The sequence below is a fragment of the Trichosurus vulpecula genome, chromosome 3 (genome assembly GCF_011100635.1).
Source record: "Trichosurus vulpecula isolate mTriVul1 chromosome 3, mTriVul1.pri, whole genome shotgun sequence".
NCBI lineage: Eukaryota > Metazoa > Chordata > Mammalia > Diprotodontia > Phalangeridae > Trichosurus > Trichosurus vulpecula.
Window position 1 is genome coordinate 42,013,484 of NC_050575.1, and position 12,620 is coordinate 42,026,103.

Here is a 12,620-nt window from a genome sequence, read left to right on the forward strand (position 1 = left end):
AGATATTTTATATTCTGTAATTACTTTAAATGGAATTTCTCTTTCTGCTACGTTTTATTTGTAGTATATAGACAAGGTAATGATTTATATGGATTTATTTTATATTATGTCATTTTGCTAAAGCAGTTTCAATTAATTTTAGTTGATTCCTTAGAAATCTCTAAATAAAAGATCATATTAGCAAAAAACTGTAGTACTGTATAATCTGTAGCTAAGATTTCCAGATGTAATTCAGTAGTTGTGATAATCAGTATCATTATTTTGCTTCCTGTTCTTACTGGAAAGATCTCTCATTGTTTTACATATAATCTTGGCACTTGATTTAAAATGTGTGCAAATTAACACAGTAAAGTAAGGTCCGTTTATCCCTTTGCGTTTTATTGCATTTTTTTTGTTTGTTTAATTTATATTATTTTTCAGATCACATTTTTTGAGATATTTTACAATTTCTATTTTATACAATCTTTTGAATTTTTTTGTTTCTTAATTTCTTTTTTTGTGTATTTTATTTTTCCAAATTACATACTAACAATTTTTTTAATCTTTGTTTTCTTTTTGAAGTTTTGAGTTCCAAATTCTATCCCTGTCTCCCTCCCATCCCCCTTTCCTGATAGGGTAACCAATCAGATACAGGTTATGCATGTACAATCAAATAAAATGTTTCTGTATTAGTCATTTTGCACAAGGAGACTAAAATTTTGTTTTAAATGAAAAAAAGTGAAAAATAGCATGCTTCAGTCTGTATCCAGACAATAATCAGTTCTTTTTCTGGAGGTAGAAAATATTCATCATGAGTCATTTGGGATTGTCTTGCATCATTGTATTGCTGAGAATTACTAAGTCATTAACAATCTTCATCATACAATATTGCTATTACTGTGTACAATGTTCTGCTTCTACTTACTTCACTTTGCATTAGTTCATGTAAGTCTTTCCAGGTTTTCCTGAAATCATCCTGCTTGCTATTTCTTATTGCACAATAATATTCCGTCACAATCCACAGTACCACAACTTGTTTAGTCATTTTCCCCAGTAGATGGATATCCCCTCAATTTCCAATTCTCAGCCACCATAGAAAGAGTAGTTATGAAAGTTTTTGTACAAATAGGTCCTTTTCCCTTTTTTTGGATGTCTTCAAGATATATACCTAGCAGTGGTATTGCTGGATCAGAGGGTATACAGTTTTATAGTTCTTTGGGCATAGTTCCAAGTTGCTCTCTAGAATAGTTGGACAAGTTTACAACTCTACCAACTATGCATTAGTGTTCCAGTTTTTCCACATTTCCTCCAACATTTATCATTTTCCTTTTTTGTCATATTAACTAATCTGATAGGGGTGAGGTGGTGCCTCAGAATTGTTATAATTTGCATTTCTCTAATCAGTGATTTACAGCATTTCTTCATATGACTATAGATAGCTTTGATTTCTTTGTCTCAACACTGCCTGTTCATATCCTTTGACCGTTTATCAATTAGGGAATGACTCGTATTCTTACAAATTTGACTTAGTTCTCTATATTTTTGAGAAATAAGGCCTTTATCAGAGATACTTGTTGCAAAATTCCCCTCTCCCCAGTTTTCTGCTTTTCTTTTAATTTTGGTTGCATTGCTTTTGTTTGTGTAAAACCTTTTTAATTTAATGTAATCAAAATTATTTATTTTACATTTTGTAATGCTCTCTACATTTTCTTAGGTCCTAAATTCTTCCCTTATCTATGAATCTGAGAAATAAACTATTCCATGGTCTCCTAATATTTTATTAAAGTTTTTTTTATCAATATTCATTAGAGAAATTGGTCAACAAATTTTTTCTCAGTTTTAATTCTTCCTGGTTTAAGTATCATCACAGTATTTGTTTTGCAAAAGGAATTTGGTCAGACTCCACCTATTTTTCCAAATAATTTATAATAGTATTGGAATTAATTGTTCTTTAGATGCTTGATAGAATTTGCTTGTGAATACATCTGTCCCTGGGGATTTTTTCTTAGGAAGTTCATTGATGGTTTGTTCTATTTCTTTTTTTGGGCAGGGCAATTGGGGTTAAGTGATTTGCCCAAGGTCACACAGCTAGTACATGTGTCAAGTGTCTGAGGCTAGATTTGAACTCAGGTCTTCCTGACTCCAGGGGTGGTGCTCTACTCACTGCACCACCTAGCTGCTCCTATTTCTTTTTTTTAAAATGGGAATATTTAAGTATTTTATTTCTTTTCTGTTAATCTGAATTATTTATGTTTTTGTAGATATATATCCATTCCATTTATCTTGCTACATTTTGGAATCATTAGCTTCCACTTAGCAAGGTCTAATTTTTAAAGATTTATTTTCTTCAGTGAGTGTTTTGTTCCTCGTACCTTTTGGGAAATTACCAATTTTTAAGTAGTTCTTTTCTTCAGTGTTTTTTGTCCCTCTTTTAAATAACTGTTCATTCTCTTTTGATAATTATCATGCATAGTTCTCATTTCTTTCCCCAATTTTTCCTCACTTGCTCTTAGTTGATTTTTAAAATCATCAATTATTCCTGCTTTATTTAACTCTTCTAGAAATTCTTGTTGTTCTTAAATCCAATCTGCATTTTATTTTTGAGGTTTCACTTGTAGATGTCTTTAGGTCATTGGGAATGGTCTAGACCTCAATCAATATTATACAGCCATGGGCATCAAAATCATCTAATAGTGGCTTTAAAAGTAGATCAGTGGAGGGGCGTTGAACCCCGATTGCCTTCCCCTCTGCAAAAAAAAAAAATACATCAATGGAATAGAGTAGGGAAGGGAATCAGATATAATGAAACTCAACCCAGTTTTCAATAAAATAGAAAATAAAAGTTACTTAGGAGAAAACTACTCGTTTGATAAAAATTGATGGGAAAACTGAGCATTCTGGCAGAAATTAGGCTTACATGAAGAACTTAAGTACTCCATGCTCCACATATATTCTACATGGATATACAATTTTAATATTAAAGATTATATATACTATTAGAAAAAAAAGAGAAACAGATCACATACTTCTCACAGCTATGGGTAGGAGATGTATTCTTAAACAAACTAGTGATAGAGCCAATTACAAAAGATTTAATAGATACTTTGGTTACTTGAATCTGGAAAGAGTCTGTATAGATAAAATAATGTGCCTAGGATAAGAAGCGAAGTTGTTGAATGGGAAAAAAATCTTTTTATCAAATTGTTTGGTTTCCTAGACATATAAACAATATATGTATTTATGACATAATCATTTTCCAGTATACAAGTAGTTTAAAGATATGAGTAAACAGTTCTTAAAGAGGAATGCAGAGTATTTACAACCAAATGAAAGAATGTCCAAAATAATAATAAGAGAAATTCAAATCAAAACAACCTTGAGGTTTTACCTCACAGTTGGGCAAAAAATGACAACAGTGTTGGAGAGATTGTGGAATGGTAAGGACAGTAAGTCATTGTTGGTGAAATGGTTGTTGTGAAATGGTATCACCATTTTGTAAAAGCAATTTGGAATTATATGTATACAGTGTCTATACTCTTTGAATGAGAGATTGTATTGCTGGGCATATACCCCAAGGAAGCTATCTATAAGATAAAAATCTTCACATACTTAGAAATATTTATAAGAGCACTTTTTTCTGATAGGCAAGAAATAGAATCGAAGTAGATGCTCATTAGTTGGGCAATGGCTAAACAAACTGTGGTATATTAAGGTAATGAAATATTGTATTGTAGGAAATGATGTGTGTAATAAGTACAGAGATGTATAGATGTATACTGACTGATGCAGTGAAGTGAGCCAAGAAGACAATATACACAGTAACTACTACAACATTAATGCATGAAACTACCACCCCCCCAAAAAAAAAATCAAAAGCAAATGTGACAAAATTATAAAGATCCGGCAGGACTCTATTGAAGAAAGTTCATTCTTGATTCATCCCCTCATCAGCTAGGTAAGTCAATAGGTAGTACACACTCTACATGTTTTTTAGACTCTTTCAGTGTATTGATCAGTTCTGCTGATTTTTTTCCCCCTTTAAAAAATACTATTTGCCATATTAGGATGGCTCTCTGGGAGGGGGAGTGGGTGGAATACATAGGGTAACACTGATGATGTGCAAGAATCAAGATAATCAACAAAAGCTTTCTTTTTTAAAGATAAGTCTAAAACTTTCAGATTGCTCTTCAGAACCCTTCCTGCTGTTGAACCATACCATTTTTTCAACCTTATTTCCATCTACTTTCTAAATAAATGCTGCTCATCATCCTTCTCTCCTCTCTTGCCTGTAATATTACTGTCTTTTTCTGACTTATGTAAGTCTTAATCTTCCTTTAAGGCCAACAGCAAGCCACAACAAATCTTTCTGTGGAGCTCTACTTGTTAATATTAACTGTGAGTATCTTCACCCATCTACTGTACTCTTGTAGCAACTTATTGTCTGTGCTACTTGCTGTCGTATGTACACATACATATATACATGTCTTGTTTACTCAAGTAGGGCATCAGCTTCATGAGGGTGGGAACCATTTCTCATCTTTCGCACTACCATTGCATAGCGTAACACCTCACACCTCATAAATATATATTAAGTATTTATTATTAAGGTAAATAAGGTTTTTCATTATTTCCCAAATGCATTTTAGGAATCTGTCCTATTGCTCCATGCTTCAGGCTACCACACATCCACATAACATGCCTTGGGGTAGCCAATTAACTCATGAGAACTTTTGCTGTAGAGCTGAACTGTCCTTATGCGGAAGTGAGCTAGCAGAAATTAACATAACCTACTATATCTTGCTTTCCTGGGACCAGGTCATGTTTCACATCCTATCCAGCCATCCACTCTTCTTGCCAACTGTGCCTGTGCATCACCTCCCACCGCCCTTCTTCCACCTCTTGTTCTGGAAATAACAATCAAATCAGTACTATTATTGCTTCTACAAAAACTACCCTGTGGCTTTACTTGTTTCCCCTGAGATTTCACAGACCAAGCATTTCCCTGTCTACTATTCTTATAGATACTGTCTCCACCCATTTGAATGTTAGCTTCTTCAAGGCAGAAGGTGACTTGCTTTTTTATTTGTACCCCTAGTGCTTAGCACAGTTTCTGGCATGTAGTAAATACTTAATTTGTTCATTTGGCCTTGGAACACTTTTGTGCTTGAATATTACTAATGGAACCTATAAATGCTAGTTTGGGGATATGACATTATCCATATGAAGACAGATCAGGGAAATTTAAGAGTAAAATGGAATTAATCTCATTTTCATGCTAAAAATTGATTTCCCATAGTGAGCATTTTGAGAAATAATATCCACAAAGTACTGAGTACTCTGGACCTGGGTTTAAATCTCACCTCTAATGCTTTGTAATTGTGGATTCTTGATCTCCCTGGCATCAGTTTCCTTATCTATAAAATGAGAGAGTTGTGGCTCCTTCCAGCTCTAGATCTGTGATCCCAGGAATGCTTGAGTTCTGCAGAAAAATGTCACTAGCACTGAAATTTTTTTCTTATAACCCCCATGCACGTTCCTATGAAACCAAGAGTTCTGTGAAATACAATTTGAAAAACACTCATCTAGATGCATTTTGGGAAATTGTTTTCTAGGGCTATTGCAGAAATAGTGCTGCTGGTTATCATGGATCACTGATCTTTTAACAAAGTGCTGATAGTATGAGTTAATGTTCAATAGCTCATCCAACTCTAGTGCTTTATGGGTTCATATAATTTAAATTTGTATTATGATAATACGTTGCTTTGTTGCAGTGAAATGTATATTACATGAAATGACTTTTCTAGATAGTTAAAGCTTGCCTTTGTAAGTGCCAAAGACTTTTTTTTTTTTGGGCAGGGCAATTGGGGTTAAGTGACTTGCCCAAAGTCACACAGCTAGTACATGTGTCAAGTGTCTGAGGCCGGATTTGAACTCAGGTCCTCCTGACTCCAAGGCTGGTGCTCTACTCACTGCGCCACCTAGGTGCCCCTGACAAAGACCTTTTTAAAAAATTGAATCCTTTTGGATGGAATTTTCTGAATTGTGGCATATACTCTACCTTTCTCATGTAGCATAAATCTAATTTAATCTTTTTTATTACTTGTGATTTTTAGTATTACACACTATAATAATTGGTACTCATTTTTAAAAATTTTACCCTAGTATAGTGATGACTATCACCAGAAAGATAGTGCAACATAGTGAATCGAAAGTTTTCCTGAGAGTCTGGAGAAACTGGGTTCAAGTCTTGCCTCTGATACGTACTGGCTTAGTGACCCTGTGCAAGTCACTTAATCTCCCAGTGTCCCCCAAAAATGAGATTATAAATTGTAGGGACTGTGCTTATATGTCTTGCTAGTGGGATTTTCCCTATTGGGAACGGACAATCTGAAAAAAAAAATGAAGTGATGCTTGTTAACTAGAATAGTCATTTGATTTTTAATTTTCTTGTCTGCTTTGAAATTTTATGACTTCTGTCAGCAATTGCTTCTTACTGCTTTTACTCTCCCTCGCTTTAGATTCAGCTTCTAATTTATGTGCATAAACCACATAACTAAACTTGTTAAAAGTTTGTCAGTATAGGAGTGTTGGTTTCTATTCAGGGCCAAATATTTGTCTGAATTTTAGTATTTATGGAATGATTATAGGGTATTCAAGGGTCTTTATTGGGAAAAGGTGCTACTCTCTCTTACATGGGACTCAAATGGGTGGAACTATCTTTTCTTAATTCTTCCTTTCAGCTGGGTCTGACTTCTTCTTAGTTACTCAGGAATTTATGGCCCCTTTTTTCCTACTGGGAGAGAATAACAGAAAAATCAAAATTGCCTGAGGCCACTGCCCCTGAGGAAAGAGGCCTGCTTACTACCATAGTCTTTTTTTCCTTTACTTAAAATGTCTTCAATTTGACCTGGAGACATCGATCCAGTTTCACCTGGCTTGATCTTTTCTCTGCTTTTCAGGGAGTTATGAAATATTAAAAATCATTTGGGTTCTTTCTCATTCGGCACTAGACCTCCCAGTCAGTATAATTTCAACAGTTCTGACAGGTGTATCTTGTATCTTTTTCCTTTATCTACGTGCCTTGGCATCATTGTCCCTCCAATTTTTAATTCTTAGAATTAAATATAATCTTAATGCATTGTGATCTGCGAAGGATCTATTTAGCATTTCTTTTCTGCATTTGTGAGGATTTTATGATCTTATACAGTGATGTCAAATATAAACAGAAACATCCCTGTTGGCCACATATTGACTTTAAACTACAAATGAACATTGGCTGTGTTTTATTGTATTTATATTTATTTTGTTAAATGTTTCTTTTTAAATATTTATTTATTTTTAGTTTCAACATTCCCTTTTATAAGATTTTTTTTTAATCTTCAAAAAGCTTAGAAATAAATCTCATTTATAGGCTATTGCCACAGATCATTACACTCATTTCATACAAATTTCATGAGGATCTTTTCCCTAAATGACCACTCCAAGTCATGACCAGTAAGTAGCACAGTCATATAATGAGACTTTTCTAATCTTGTGCTATATTGGGTTAAAATCTACCAACAGAGCCACTCAAGGCTCCAACACAGTCACTTGCTTAGTTTTGGACATTTAATGATTTTCAAAGTGGAAAAGCCAAGTCAAGGTTTGGGGTGTAATTCCTGTATGGAGGCAGAGAAACCAAAGACAGCCTGTTCTGTATCAGCTGTTTTCAGGACTTGAGCGTTGCTATTCGAGGGATGGTCAACCAGCCAACATTGTCTGTTTGTACATGAGGGGCTTCCATCACTCATTGATTTTGCACATTTTCCCATAGCCTTTTCTGCCAGCATCATAATCTTTTCGATACTCATCTGGTACCTGGCCCCCAGATCGTCCTCGTCCATACTGTCGGCCCTCTTTGAAGCCTGCATCCCAGTCTTTTCGGATAATTCCATTGTCCAGGCGGGTCCCATTAATGTAGTGCATGGCATTTTCAGCATCTGCTCTGGAGTAGTATTCCACAAAGCAGAACCCCCATGCCGTTTTCTTCCCTTTATCTAGGCCCATGATAATTTTCTTGATGTCACTGCTTTTGCCAAAGAGCTCGTAGATCTCGAGATCTCAGTGGTGTAAAAAGACAGGTTCCCAACGTACAGAGTGCAGCTTTTCTTCAATAACTTCTCTTGGTCCTTCTTGTCACCCCAGAAGTGCTGGTTGCGGTACTGGCCCAGCTGCACGTAGGAGTCGCTGTGCAGCGCGCTCAGGAGCCCGCCTGACATGGCAGGGGTGCCGGCAGAGGCTACTTTCATAAGATTTTGAGTTTTAAATTTCCTTCCCTTCTTTCCCCTCTCTCCTCCCCAAGACAGCATGCAATCTGATGTAGGCCATACATGTACAATCATATTAAACATATTTCTATATTGGTCATGTTATAAAGAAGAATTAGAACCAAAGGGAAAAACCATGAGAAAGGAAAGATAGTCTGCTTTGATCTGCATTCAGACTCCATAGTCCTTTCTCTGGATGTGGATAGTATTTTCCATCATGAGTCTTTTGGAATTGTCTTAGATCATTGCATTGCTGAGAAGAGCTTAAACATTTTTGAATTACATTTTAATCCAGTTCAAGCCACACTTAGGAGTTTTGAGTGTCACAAGTTGACACCTCTGCTCTAGTACATGGCCAATTTTTGTAAAGTTTCCAGTACGTGTGAAAAAAATGTTGACTCCTTTCTTTTTCCTGTTTAATAACCTCCCAGAGATATCATCTATACTATTTCTAAAGTTCTTCTCAGGTCCTTGTTTGCTTTATTTGTCTTTGTCAGATTTGTCTCTTGAAAAGGAGTACCTTGAAACCCCACTATTACCTATATTACTCCCTGTAATTGTTACATTTTCCTTTAAAAATGTAAATGCTGTGCTTGTAATGTGATGAACGTTAATATAACATATAAAGCATAATAGATTTTGCTCCAGCCCCTCATTTTAGCTTGTGTAAATTTTCATTTAAATGACATTCTACTAAAAAGTCTTTATTTTCCAATTCATCTCTTTTATATTAGCAGTTTATCCCATTCTTGTTTACCATTGTGATTTGTTAATTGTGTGTTTCCCTTCATCCATAACTCATGTTCTTTTCCTCTCTTTACCTCTCTTTAAAGAGAAGATACGTGACTCTCACCTGATCCATAAATAATAGTATCTGTTTCTACTCTATTACCTGTCACCTTCTCTTTGCCTGCCCTTAATAACAACTTTTCATTGTTTCTCTTATTTTAATCCCTCTTTATGATGCCCTCTCCAATGCTGAAGGTGTGTTTTGCTTATAACTACTCGTTTACCTATCCTACTCTTCTTCTTAAGCCTCCCTTTACCCTTTCACTGTTGAACCTGTTGTATTTGTGCACCGCGCTCTGTGTATTCAGTGAGAGAGAGAGAGAGAGAGCGCGTGTGTGCGTGTGTGTTTGTGTGTGTGTGTGAGTGTGCGTGTGTGTTTTCAAAACGTACTTTGTTAGTTCCTGTATAGCTACATCAAGTATCATGCAAGGTATCGACTCCACTTTCTTTTAGAAGCTCTGCTTGGCTTCTACTCCATGGAACATAGTCTAACACGCTTAGAACACAAACATGGTACAAAAAAACCCCCAAAAAACCCTGAGGAGCTAATAGCAGAGAAAGCTGATTCCAAACCTCTAACACATTCCCTCAACACCTCCTCCCCCATCACCCACCACACCTTCAAGCAGCAGGGCTGCATAAGTCCATGCATGGATTGCAACAGAACTCAGTTGAACACCCTGACCACCCACTTTGCCCCAGTACCGCAGAGATCCAAATGGCACAAATTTACTCAGGCTGCAGTAGCATAATGTAATGCTCTGTGCTGCAACAAAACTTGGGCAGAGAATGGAGGAATACAGAGAAAGTGGGCAGGGCATGTATATGAGGCTGAGTGGCACTCCACCAAACCTAAGAAAAAGATCCCAGCATTCAAATGGGCATAGTTCTACCTTCCTAAAAGTCACTTAGGGTAGAGACTGAAGTTGGTAAATCTTGAATTGTTCATCATGGGAAAAGACTGAGATGCTTTGAGAACCAGCACCTAGGGTAACCATCATCAAAGCAAGGGGAGTCAGAACATGAGCAATAGGGGAAAATAAAGAAAAAAAAATTACTGATTAGCTGAGGAACTACCATCTTGGCTCCAGGTTCCTTTTATTAGGCAACTGTAAATAAATATTGCAAGTCTAAGGAAAATGAATTGGCAGAGAAAGCTGTGGTTTACCAACCCAGCATAGGACTACAGCCAGATTTTTTCCAAATGGTTTAAAAGAGAAATAAGAATTGTGAGAGCAGAATTTATGTCCTGCACAGCAGAAATAAATGTAGAATATTAAAAACTTGAGTCCAAAGTGACAGATCTCACCAAGGAAAAAAGAGAGGATAACTGATTGGGAATGCAGATACATAGAAATTAAAGAAAATATGGAAGAAAAAAACCAAAAATCAGTGACATTAAAAGAAATTATGATCTCTGTACCAGTAAAACATACTGAACATGAAGGCAGGATATATGAACAAATAAAGAATTACAGGTCTCCCCAAAGAACATGGCAAGTCAAAAAAACCCAAATACCATAGGGTAAGAAATTATACAAGAAAACTGTGCATAATTTCTTGTGTGTGTGTGTGTGTGTGTGTGTGTGTATGTGTATGTGTATGTGTGTGTAATTTATTTATTTTCAGCTTCCAATATTCACTTCCACAAGATTCTGAATTCCAAATTCCCCATCTCTCCTTTCCCCCTACCCCAAGACAGTTGCATTTTGACTACGCCTTCCTCCAATCTGCCCTCCATTCTATTAACCCCCACCCCTTTCTTTTATCCCCTTCCCTTCTATTTTCTTGTAGGGCAAGACAGATTACTATACCCCATTCCTTGTATATCTTATTTCCCATTTGCATGTAAAAAGTTTTTAACATTTCATTTTTAAAGCCTTGAGTTCCATATTCTCTCCCTTACTCCCCACTCACCCTCATTGAGAAATCAAGCAATTCGATATAAGCTATACATGTGTAGTCATGCAAAATACTTCCATAACAATCATATTGTGAAAGACTAACTATATTACTCTCTATCCTGTCCTGCACTGTATTTATTCTATTCTCTCCTTTGACTTTTCCTTCCACAAGTATTTGCTTCTGATTGCCCCTTCTCCCAATCTGCCATCTCTTCTATCATCTTCCTCCTCTTATCCCCTTCCCCCCTGCTTTCCTGTAGGGTAAGATAGATTTCCATGCCCAATTTACCGTGTATGTTATTGCCTCCTTAAGCCAAATCCAGTGAGAGTAAGGCTCACTTATTCCCTCACTTCCCTGCTCTTTCCCACCATTGTAAAAGCTCTTTCTTGCCTCTTTTATGTGAGATGATTGATGACATTCCACCTACCCCTCCCTTTCTCAGTACATTCCTCTCAACACTTTATTTTTTAGGTATTATCCCTTCATATTCAGCTCACCCTATGCCCTCTGTCTACACACACACACACACACACACACTCACACACTCACACACTCACACTCCCTCTAACTTCCTTAATACTGAGAAAGGTCTCTTGAGCTACAAATATCATCTTTCCATGTAGGAATGTAAGCAGTTCACCTTTATTAAGTCTGTTATGACTTCTCTTTCATGCTTCAATTGATTCTTGTTTTTGAAAGTCAGATTTTCTATTCAGCTCTGGTCTTTTCAACAAGAATGCTTGGGAATCCTCTATTTCATTGAAATTCCATTTTTCCCCTTGAAATTTTACACTCAGTTTTGCTGGGTAGCTGATTCTTGGTTTTAATCCTATTTCCTTTGATGTCTGGAATATCATATTCCAAGCCCTCCAGTCCCTTAGTGTAGAAGCTGCTAAATCTTGTGTTAACGTGATTGTATTTCTACAATACTTGAATTATTTGTGGCCACTTGCAATATTTTCTCCTTGACCTGGGAACTCTGGAATTTGGCTACAATATTCCTAGGAGTTTTCCTTTTGGGATCATTTTCAAGAGGTGGTCAGTGGATTTCTTTCTTTTTTTTAATTAAGATTTTTTATTTTTTGTTTGCAACACTCAGTTCTACATGTTCTTGAGTTTCAGATCTTCTTCCCCTCCTTCCTCTTCCCCTCCCCCCCAAGATGGCATGGAATCCGATATATATTCTACATATACCTTTGCATTAAACTTATTTACACAGTAGTCAAGTTGTAAAGAATTATGACCAATGGAATGAATCATGGGAAAGAAGAAACAAAACCGAAAAAAAAAAAGAGAGAGCAAATAGTTTGCCTCAATCTGCATTCAGACTCTATAGTTCTTTCTCTGGATGTAGATAACTCTTTCTATCATGAATCCTTTGGAGTTGTCTTTGAACCTTGAATTGCTGAGAAGAGCCAAGTCTATCAAAATTAGTCATCACAGAATCAATATCTCTGTGGTTGTATACAATGTTCTCCTGGTTCTGCTTTGCTCTCAGCATCATATCATGTAGGTCTTTCCAGGTTATTATGAAATCTGTATCTTCCCCATTTCTTATAGCACAATAGTATTCCATTACCTTCATTTACCACAGCTTGTTTAGCCATTCCCCAACTGATGAGAATCCCCTTGATTTCCAAT

The 12,620-nt window shown here is 36.1% G+C and overlaps 1 protein-coding gene and 1 pseudogene across 1 annotated transcript in view; one reads left to right on the top strand and one right to left on the bottom strand.

Moving 5' to 3' along the window:
* FRMD6 (FERM domain containing 6) overlaps window positions 1-12,620 on the top strand; it is a 101,094-nt gene that overhangs the window by 9,180 nt on the left and 79,294 nt on the right. The gene's annotated exons all lie outside the window — the stretch shown is intronic.
* LOC118844507 lies at window positions 7,762-8,237 on the bottom strand (annotated as a pseudogene).